This window comes from Mandrillus leucophaeus, unplaced genomic scaffold (assembly GCF_000951045.1).
Source record: "Mandrillus leucophaeus isolate KB7577 unplaced genomic scaffold, Mleu.le_1.0 Scaffold320, whole genome shotgun sequence".
NCBI lineage: Eukaryota > Metazoa > Chordata > Mammalia > Primates > Cercopithecidae > Mandrillus > Mandrillus leucophaeus.
The window spans coordinates 1,411,267-1,420,146 of record NW_012103366.1 but is presented as its reverse complement, the minus strand read 5'-3'; positions in this window follow the sequence as shown (position 1 = coordinate 1,420,146).

Below are 8,880 nucleotides of genomic sequence, written 5' to 3'. Positions count from 1 at the left end.
CTTCCCCAACACCCCTCAATAGTTTGGTGAAACAGTTTAGGAAAAACTCTGTGCCTGCTGGAATGAATGTGGCTGAAGGTGTGAACTTAAGCTTTCAGGAAGACCTGTGCAATTTCATAATCAAAGGAGGTATTAAATGGTTAGTTTCTACAAGGCCATATTAGCTCTTAAAAAGATTTTTAAAATGTGATTGATGGGATTAAATTTGATCACTGGCGTTCTTGCTCTTTTGAAGAGAGCACCTATTTTATTAACCCATAGGATTCATCTGACCAAATGTGATTTATTTTTGAGTTGAAAGGGACATCTTTCAGGGGTTCATTCTTTTGCACTGAGTTCACAGAGGGAAAAAAGGAAGGAAGTGGAATTAAACTATACTGTGAAAAGAGCTTTGGATTTAATACAAGAGAAGCTTTTCTTAATGAGGCCTCTTGAGGATGGTCATGGTGTAGGATTTGTAAATCATTCCCTTGTAGACAGTCAAGGTAAAGTGATCAGGAGTCCTTGAAGGTGGGAGGTCATTCTGGTCCACTGGAAGTTACAAGAAAACGTGGGCAAATTTACTGTTTAGTAGTTTTTGTTTTTGTTTTAGAGACAGGGTCTTACTCTGTCACCCAAGCTGGAGTGCTGTGGTGCGATCATAGCTCACTGCAGCCTCGACCTCCTGGGCTCAAGTGATCCTCCAGCCTCACCCTCCCCCTGCCCCCCGACCAAGTAGTTGGGACTACACGCATGTACCACCACTATGACTAGCTCGTTCAATTTAATTAATTAATTAATTAATTTAGTAGAAACAGGGTATAGCTAAGTTTTCCAGGCTGGTCTTGAACTTCTAGCCTCAAGCAGTCCTCCCGTCTCCCCATCCCATGGGGCTGGGATTACTGACGTGAGCCACTGTGTCCAGCCAAGTTTACTCTTGAGGACCCTGAATCAAGCATACATCATCCCACCTTCATGCAGGTTTACTTCGATTCATTCAGGATTCACAGGACCATGGTGTTTAAAAGCGTTTGTGTCCTTGTAAGAGATAGTGAGGAGGGGGTGAGGCATGCTGCCTTATACTGATGGAAGCTCTTCACTAACCCAAACCTTTGCCCACAAAGACAAATGATTTCTCAGGTTTGTGTTTTGTTCCTGTACCTTCCCTTTTTGTCTTATCTGATATTGGTCTCTTAAATTCAGCATTGAAATTTAAGTATGAAAGAAAGAGGAAGATTAGTTGGATGTTGTTTCTATTAAATTCTCTGATGAGTTAACATGTTATCAAGTACCATTTTGTTTGCTTTCCCTGAGGTTTTAAAATATTATTTCCAAGATAAGATTCCCAGGCAGCTGTCTTCCTTACTTCTGAATTTATATATAATCTAGGGTTATTAACCCTTTGTAGTTCTTTTTTTATGCCAGTATGTGTCTGTGTTGGGAATTTTTAAATAAAGCCCGCTGTGTTAAATATTCACAGAATCGATTTTCATTTGCTTAAAGTCTTTAGTGATTTATCTTCAGGGAGTATTAATATGGCAGTAATTCTGCATTACATTTCTTGCACCAACATTTAATTGATACTATATTTCATGAGGATTATTGCAGGTTTATTGCTGTTATGTTTAGAGTTGTGGTTCTGGGCTGGTAATCTAGAAGCGTGAGATTCCCAAATCTGTTGTTTCCATTTTAACTGTGTATTCTTTTGAGCTGAACAATTTGAGAAGGACTGTTAACTATTTAACAGACCTGATAGATAAAAACTGTTTTAGTAGAGTAGACCTGGGAATACTTTGCCTGTGTATGTTGTATGAATCTATTTTTTTACATGATGGTAGATGAATTGAATCTGTGTGTATTTATAAATTGATATTTATGTTGATATGATTTATGTTGGGTATCAGTGTTTGATTTACTTCCCAATTGAGGTACCTGGGACATTTCAGGCTGTGTGAATGGCAGCAGTTGTACTGTGTTTTAAAACACGTTAATTTACATTGTTGTTCTCTTTGAGAAACTTCAGTAGTTTCTTAGAACATTAGAACACAGTTCTCCTTGGAACTTCACACTGTGTGACACTTAGCAAATGTTCATCATTGTATTGAAAGAACAAATACATGTCTGTACAACAGAAAACTTTTTGTTGAGCGAGTAAATGGATGTCTGTGCAATAGACGTGACACATATACAACACACTGGTGGACCCTCAAGGAAGAAGGCGAGTTTGCCCATCAATCACAGTCCTTAATAAATATTTGTTTAATGAATGAAAAGTAGGAAAAGAGGTAGGAGGCAGTTTTGGATGAGTGGAGGGGAAGCGTAAAAACTGCAGAGGCAGAAAAGTACAAGACAAGGTTATGACTCAAGTATTTGCATTGGATTTAACCCAGGCAGCAGAATGTTCTGAAAGGAACCCCAGACTAGGAGTTAACACACTTGGGTCTTGCCACTTACTAAGAATGTGGTGTTGGGTGACTCAGTGAACTTTTGGGCCTTGGTTTTCTCATCTGCCGTGGCTTCCTTCCCCAAAAGCTTACTGTGAAGGTCACATGAGAATATATGAGAATGTTCTGCAAACCCTGAAGGGTCATCCATATTAGATGGTGATGGGAGCCTTGGTAGAAGATGAGGTTCATTCATCCAACAAATATTTACTGAGGACCTGGCCCGGGCCATGCACTGTGATAGATGGTGGCAATACAGTGGAGGGTGAAACACACACCTTGTCTCCTGGCTTTTGTTCTAGTGGGTGAGAAAGATATTAATCAGTCACTCAAATGGAGAATTACATACTGTTATAAGTACTTTGAAGTACAGGGTACCAGAGGCTCATTCTAGTCTGGGTGGGTTTGAGGCTTATCCTGTAGATGTATGTAGAGATTTTAAAGATCCTTAGCAGGAGTGGCTTAAACCCAACATTGCTTTAGGAAGTTTAATCTGTTTGGCTATGTGTAGGATAGATTGACAAACAATTGGAGTCTGGAAGAATAAAAAAGTTATTGTACTGTATATATTTATATTTTTCTTTACTTGGAATTGTCTTGATGTTTTGTTTAATTTTGATACATGTGGGTAAGGTTTTCTGGAGTCTTGATGTTTATATGGTTTGCATTTGGTGTGTTAGTGAACGTCTACTTTTAGTTAGACGTGAAGTTGTTCAGCATAAAATATTAGTAAACCCTTATGTAGGTTCTTCTGCATGTGAGACCCTGTACTTAGTGCTTCTTATATACAGGTTGAGCATCTGTAATCCGAAAATCTGAAATCCAAAGTGCTCCAAACTCTGAAACTTCTTGAGCGCTGACATGATGTTCAAAGGAAATGCTCATTGGAACATTTCAGATTTCAGGTTTTTGGATTATGGATGCTCAGCTGGTAAGTATAATGCAAATATTCTCAAATATGGCAAATCTAAAGCTTAAAACACTTCTGGTCCCAAGCATTTTGGATAAGGGGTACTTACCCTGTATTAACTCCTATTAACTCCCAACAACCACTCTTGAGACCATGTTATTCAACCATATTACCCTCATTTTACAGACCAGAAAACTGAAACTTGCCAGGGTATGCAGCTAGTAGGTGGGACTTGGACCCAGACCAGGTGTGTGTCCATTGCTGCGTTATCATCTCTTCATAAAACAAAGAATTTGATATTGTATGAACGATGATAAGGTAACCTTTAAATAACCACTGTGAATCCCTTTGTTTCAATATATTTCATTCCTCCTGATTTTTAAAATACGTATTTGTTAATTACAAAATTAAGAACAAAACCTATTTTAAAGCAAAATATTTACTATGTTACAGTTTGCATTTTACAATGCAGAATGAGAGAAGCATGGTAGTTCTTGATACTGTTTTTAGGGGTACATAGCTCCCCATTTTTTCCCGTTGTTTCATAACCAGAATAACTATCAGCTGAGTCAGTGAGTGTCCAAAGCTGTTCACTGTGGTAGATCTTGTTTGCCGTCTGTCTTTCATTGCCCAGAAAAGCTTCAATTCTGTATCATCTGTGCATTTTAGTTCTAGGGCAGAAGAGTCTTAGAGCAGATAGCATCTGTGGTGTGTACTTAAACTGACCCTCTGAATTCACAGATGGGCTCCCCAAAATGAAGGCAGCCGCTTTCCATGGTATTAATTATTGGCAGAGCCAGAACCAAAGAGCAGGACCCAGGACATCAGCCCAGTTTCCCCCATGGCCTATTTAGACATTGCTTATTTTCATGCTTTTTTTTTTTTTTTTTTTTTTTGGTACACTATTTCCATTCTATTGCATTTGTGTAATATATTTGACAGTGAAATTTACATTAATTCAGCTAAGTCCTGATGCCTTGAAGTAGAGGTGTAAGGCATGCTCTGGCTCTTTTTAAAATGAGTTTGTGTTCAGATTATTTCAATTTAGATTTTAGTAAGATCTCGAATTTTTTTCTTATAATTTTAGTTTTTGTTAACCCAAAATGCTTTATGAAATGAGCTATCTTGTGTTATTTTCCCTCACTGTACAATTATGCTTTTCATTTGTTTTGCTTCTTTTTCTTAAAACTTTGATCTTAAACTATGGACCAGTGTAGATAAGCTACAAAATGTCTGAGTTCAGAATTGAACTAAACCGTTGTTTTGGATTACTTTGGTTTATGGCCCAGAATTACTGACATTTTTTATAGTGATAGTAAGATAAAATGTTTTGCAGTGTCTCATAAGGGACTTTTTATATATTACTTTTTGATTCTGCTTTTGTTTTTTGACCTTTGGGCTTGTAGGGTGGGGGCTAAGCAGGGTGGGAGGAGGAAGAAGCTGGAAGTATGCTTTCTGTCTAGTGTAACCCAGTTTGTCCTCTGAGGGCTCTGCTTTAATTTGGTTAATGCTGAAAACTGCTAGAAAAAATACATTCTCTGTGGGAACTGGGTGTAGATATAATGTTACTAGGAAAGAGACAATAAGCTTGCAGTTTTACAGATGGTCTCATTTTCTTTATTTGGTTAGAATCTCTTTTTGGACTCTTTATGCTTTCTGTGATGGGTGTGAGTCTTTCTGTTTTTATTTTGTCCATGTTTTATTACTGGCTGGTTATATTTCAGTAACAGAGCCAGGGGGACCAGAATGTCTTAAATATTCTGTACAGAATTTTGTGTTTAGAGTGTAGACCCTCTTATCTGGGAATATCATGACCAGCAGCTGGTTAGTTATTTAAGGTGGAGAAATGTGAAAAATGTTACATTCATGTCTTAAACATTTTATTTCAAACATGTTTGCTAATTTCTGATATGGGGCCAAGTCCTGATAAGTGGCTTCTATGTTGGTTTTGCGCATAAACTTCACCTGTGATGCATGGTCTGCACAGTTTTCAGTTTGGGTTGCTTTAAAGTAAGAACTGTAAAATACTTGTGAATCTCTTGAGTGTAGAATCCTAGATTTTTGTGATTTGCCTTCCAGTCTTGCTGTTTTCTCCCTCACATCTAATATCATGGCATTTATTTTAGTGTTTAACTTTATTGACTTATTCCAAATCATTCAAACATTCAACTTCATTTTCATCGAAACATTAATTTCTCTGAATAAAAAATTTAAAAAAATATTAATTTTTCTGAATATTGTGTGTTTATATACAGTTTACTATGTGTTTATCTAATTAAATTGTAAGAACAACTGGTGTAAATAGGAATAAACATATCTGACCTTAGGGAATGATACAGCTTGACTGGTAGTTGCAGGTCACTACTTTTTAATCTGTATATGGTGAAAGTCTAGTCTTTTTTATTTCCAATCTATTGTGGACCTGTACTTTTACTTAAAAAACAAACAAACAAAATACAAGCCTTAATTTTTAAATTTATTTTTTAAAACAACAGAAATAAAGTTACATTTTAATGTAGTTGGAAAAAACAGAATATAGGGAAAAATTTCTAAATGTGTACTTTGAAAGTGTACGTGTCTTGGCAATTCACAAAGAATTACTCTTGTTAGTTTTTATTCCGCTTCTAACTAAGCAAAGTTATGAGTGAAATAATGATTCTTCATAAATTCCTCTATATATACTTTGACCAAACTCCATGTATATCAATATTTAGAATTTTTAATGTCACGAATGAATTCACATCTTGCTTGTTAACCTATCTAACTAGACTGGGTTGGTGACAAGCTTGTCTTGGGGCTAACGGCTATCCAAACTATTTCTGGTTTTCCTTAAATAATACTCATGGTAGAGGAACTGATCTTATAGAGGGATGTGGATGATGATGAATGAAAAAAGACAGTTTGAAGGAATTCTGGAAAGCTCAGGATATTCATTTTTAATTTTACTCCAAAGTGATGTAAGTGATGCTATTGTGTCAAAATTGATCTTCAGTCCTTCTTCAGTAGCCAGTTCCAACAGTATATCCTGTAAATTTATGTTTAAATTTAAATCAACTTTTGGTGTAAGAAATGGATTCCTGATTTTAATACTTTCGTACTGCAGTTGACTAACCTTAAACTATCACGTGTGGTCATGTAGTTCTTCAGAGCTTGACTAGTAGGTAGCTGGTACTGCATGTACCTCACAAGATCAGCAACTCTGGAGTTGGTCAATGAAGCGAGTGAGATACTTAGGCGCTTAGGTGATGCAACCATGTCTAATGGGTCTGTATGTTTCTAAATGTCTACTCATCATTTCTGTACTTACCTCATGGGCAACTGGTAATAAACATTTGGAAGACTAGCATCCACCTAGACCACACATTGAGTAGTCTTGCGCTCAGGTAGAGTCTCCTACTAGTTGTGAGCTGTTAGTGTGCTCCATCAGTCATGTTCTGTGTAGGATGCGCCGGTTAATTTGGCAGGGTGGTTAAGCAGAGATCAGTTAAGAGAGCCTCTCTTGTGTAAACATTTTTTTTTTTTTTCTGGGGAGCAGATTCATAGCTTTCTTGAGATTTTCTGAATTAAAAAAGGTTAGGAACCACACTATCAGGTATGTGTGTGTGCATGCTTGTATGTATTATATTAATCCCATGATTGTGAGGCCAATAGGAGTCTGTCTAGTTATCGCTTAAGAAATCTCAGTAGTTGATTTTTTTGTCCTTTTCCTGAGTATATTGCCTGGGCCCAGGAGAATTTATCTGCTATTACAGTTTAACACACCCTGAAAAAATGATCAGCTTCGGTGTTTCAGTCCATAGTTACCTGTTAACTAAGATGATTTTAAATGAGAATCCTTCTATGAACAGGGACTACTTAGGATAGCCATGATTTATCTTGCTTTTGTTGATAGCTGATATAGAAGTCAGTTTTTTATGTTTTTTAAGTAATCATGTACTTGTCCATCTTTAACACTGGGGTTTGTTTGCATATAGCTTCTAGGTATTGTCGCATATAATACTTATACAGTCATGCATCACTTAGTGATGGGGATATCTTCTGAGAAACGTGTTAGGCGATTTCATAGTTGTGTCAACATTGTAGAGTGTACTTACACAAGCCTAGATGGTGTAGCTTATTACACACCTAGGCTATCTGGTATGGCCTATTGCTCCTAGGCTGCGGACCTGTACAGCATGTTACGCTACTGAATTCTGTAGGCAATTGTAACACCATGGTAAGTATTTGTGTATCTAAACATATCTTAACATAGAAAAGATATGGTAGAAATATGGTATTGTAATCTAGTGGGACCACCTTGTATATGCAGCCTGCCGTTGGCCGAAATGTGCACCTACAATGTAGCCATTTCAGTGGAGACATTTTCTTTTTTTTTTTTTGAGAGGGAGTCTCGCTCTGTCGCCCAGGCTGGAGTGCAGTGGCGCGATCTCGGCTCACTGCAAGCTCCGCCTCCCGGGTTCACGCCATTCTCCTGCCTCAGCCTCCCGAGTAGCTGGGACTACAGGCGCCCGCCCCCGCGCCCGGCTAATTTTTTGTATTTTTAGAGATGGGGTTTCACCGTGGTCTCGATCTCCTGACCTTGTGATTCGCCCACCTCGGCCTCCCAAAGTGCATAGCCAGGTACTTCTCTGAAGTGTAGTTTTCTGCCTAAGAACTAACACACTCAAATTCTCCAGTTTCTCCTCTGGCCAATAGGAATCTGTCTAGTTATCTCTGAAGAAATCTCAGTATTTGGTTCCTTCATCCTTTGCCTGAGAATATTTCTTGGGTCCAGGAGAATTTAGCTGCTGTTACAGTGTAACACACCCTGAAAAAATCAGTTTGGGTGTTTCAGGCCCCCATTTTTATCTGTTAACTAACTTATGCTTTTAAATGGTAATCCTTGTGTGAACAGGGACTACTTAGGATAGCTGTGATTTAGCTTGCTTTTATTAGTTCATACCTGAGATAAAAGCGAGTTTTTCATGTTTTTTAAGCAATTGAAATTTTAGCTATAGTTGAAATTTATTCCCATGGAAGTTATTAGTAGAGTCTTTGGTGTTTGAGAAAGAGTCTGAATGTCCTTGTAGGGGTAATAACCAGGATTTTGAAAGAGAAGGTGACAGTGAGGCTGCAGAGGGAAGTGAAAATGTACTGATGATGAGTAGAGATTTATTTCATAGTAAAAAAAAAGTGCAGTGTGTTAATTTTAGAAGCATTTCCTTTCTTGATGTTTTACCTTGCAATTTGAAGTTTTTCAGTATCGTAAAATGAGCTGATTTGACAGTCAAAAAGTATCCTTGAAAAAATGACAGCTTGGCATCTTTTGCCTGGCTGACTTTTCCCCCCTCCATCAGGTGGAAAGAAAAAGCAGTGGTAAATTTCAGGCATATTCAGAGGGAAGCCATTTTTACATAATTTTAGTAGCTCTTACTTGAGTACTTACTGTGTCCGTACTATTTCAAGCATATGGATTTCATTTCAAGCTGAGGATGTGGACAGGGCCCACTCCCATTGTGTAAAGTATAAAGTACTGTACCAGGCATTGGGGTATGAGAGTTTGTAAAC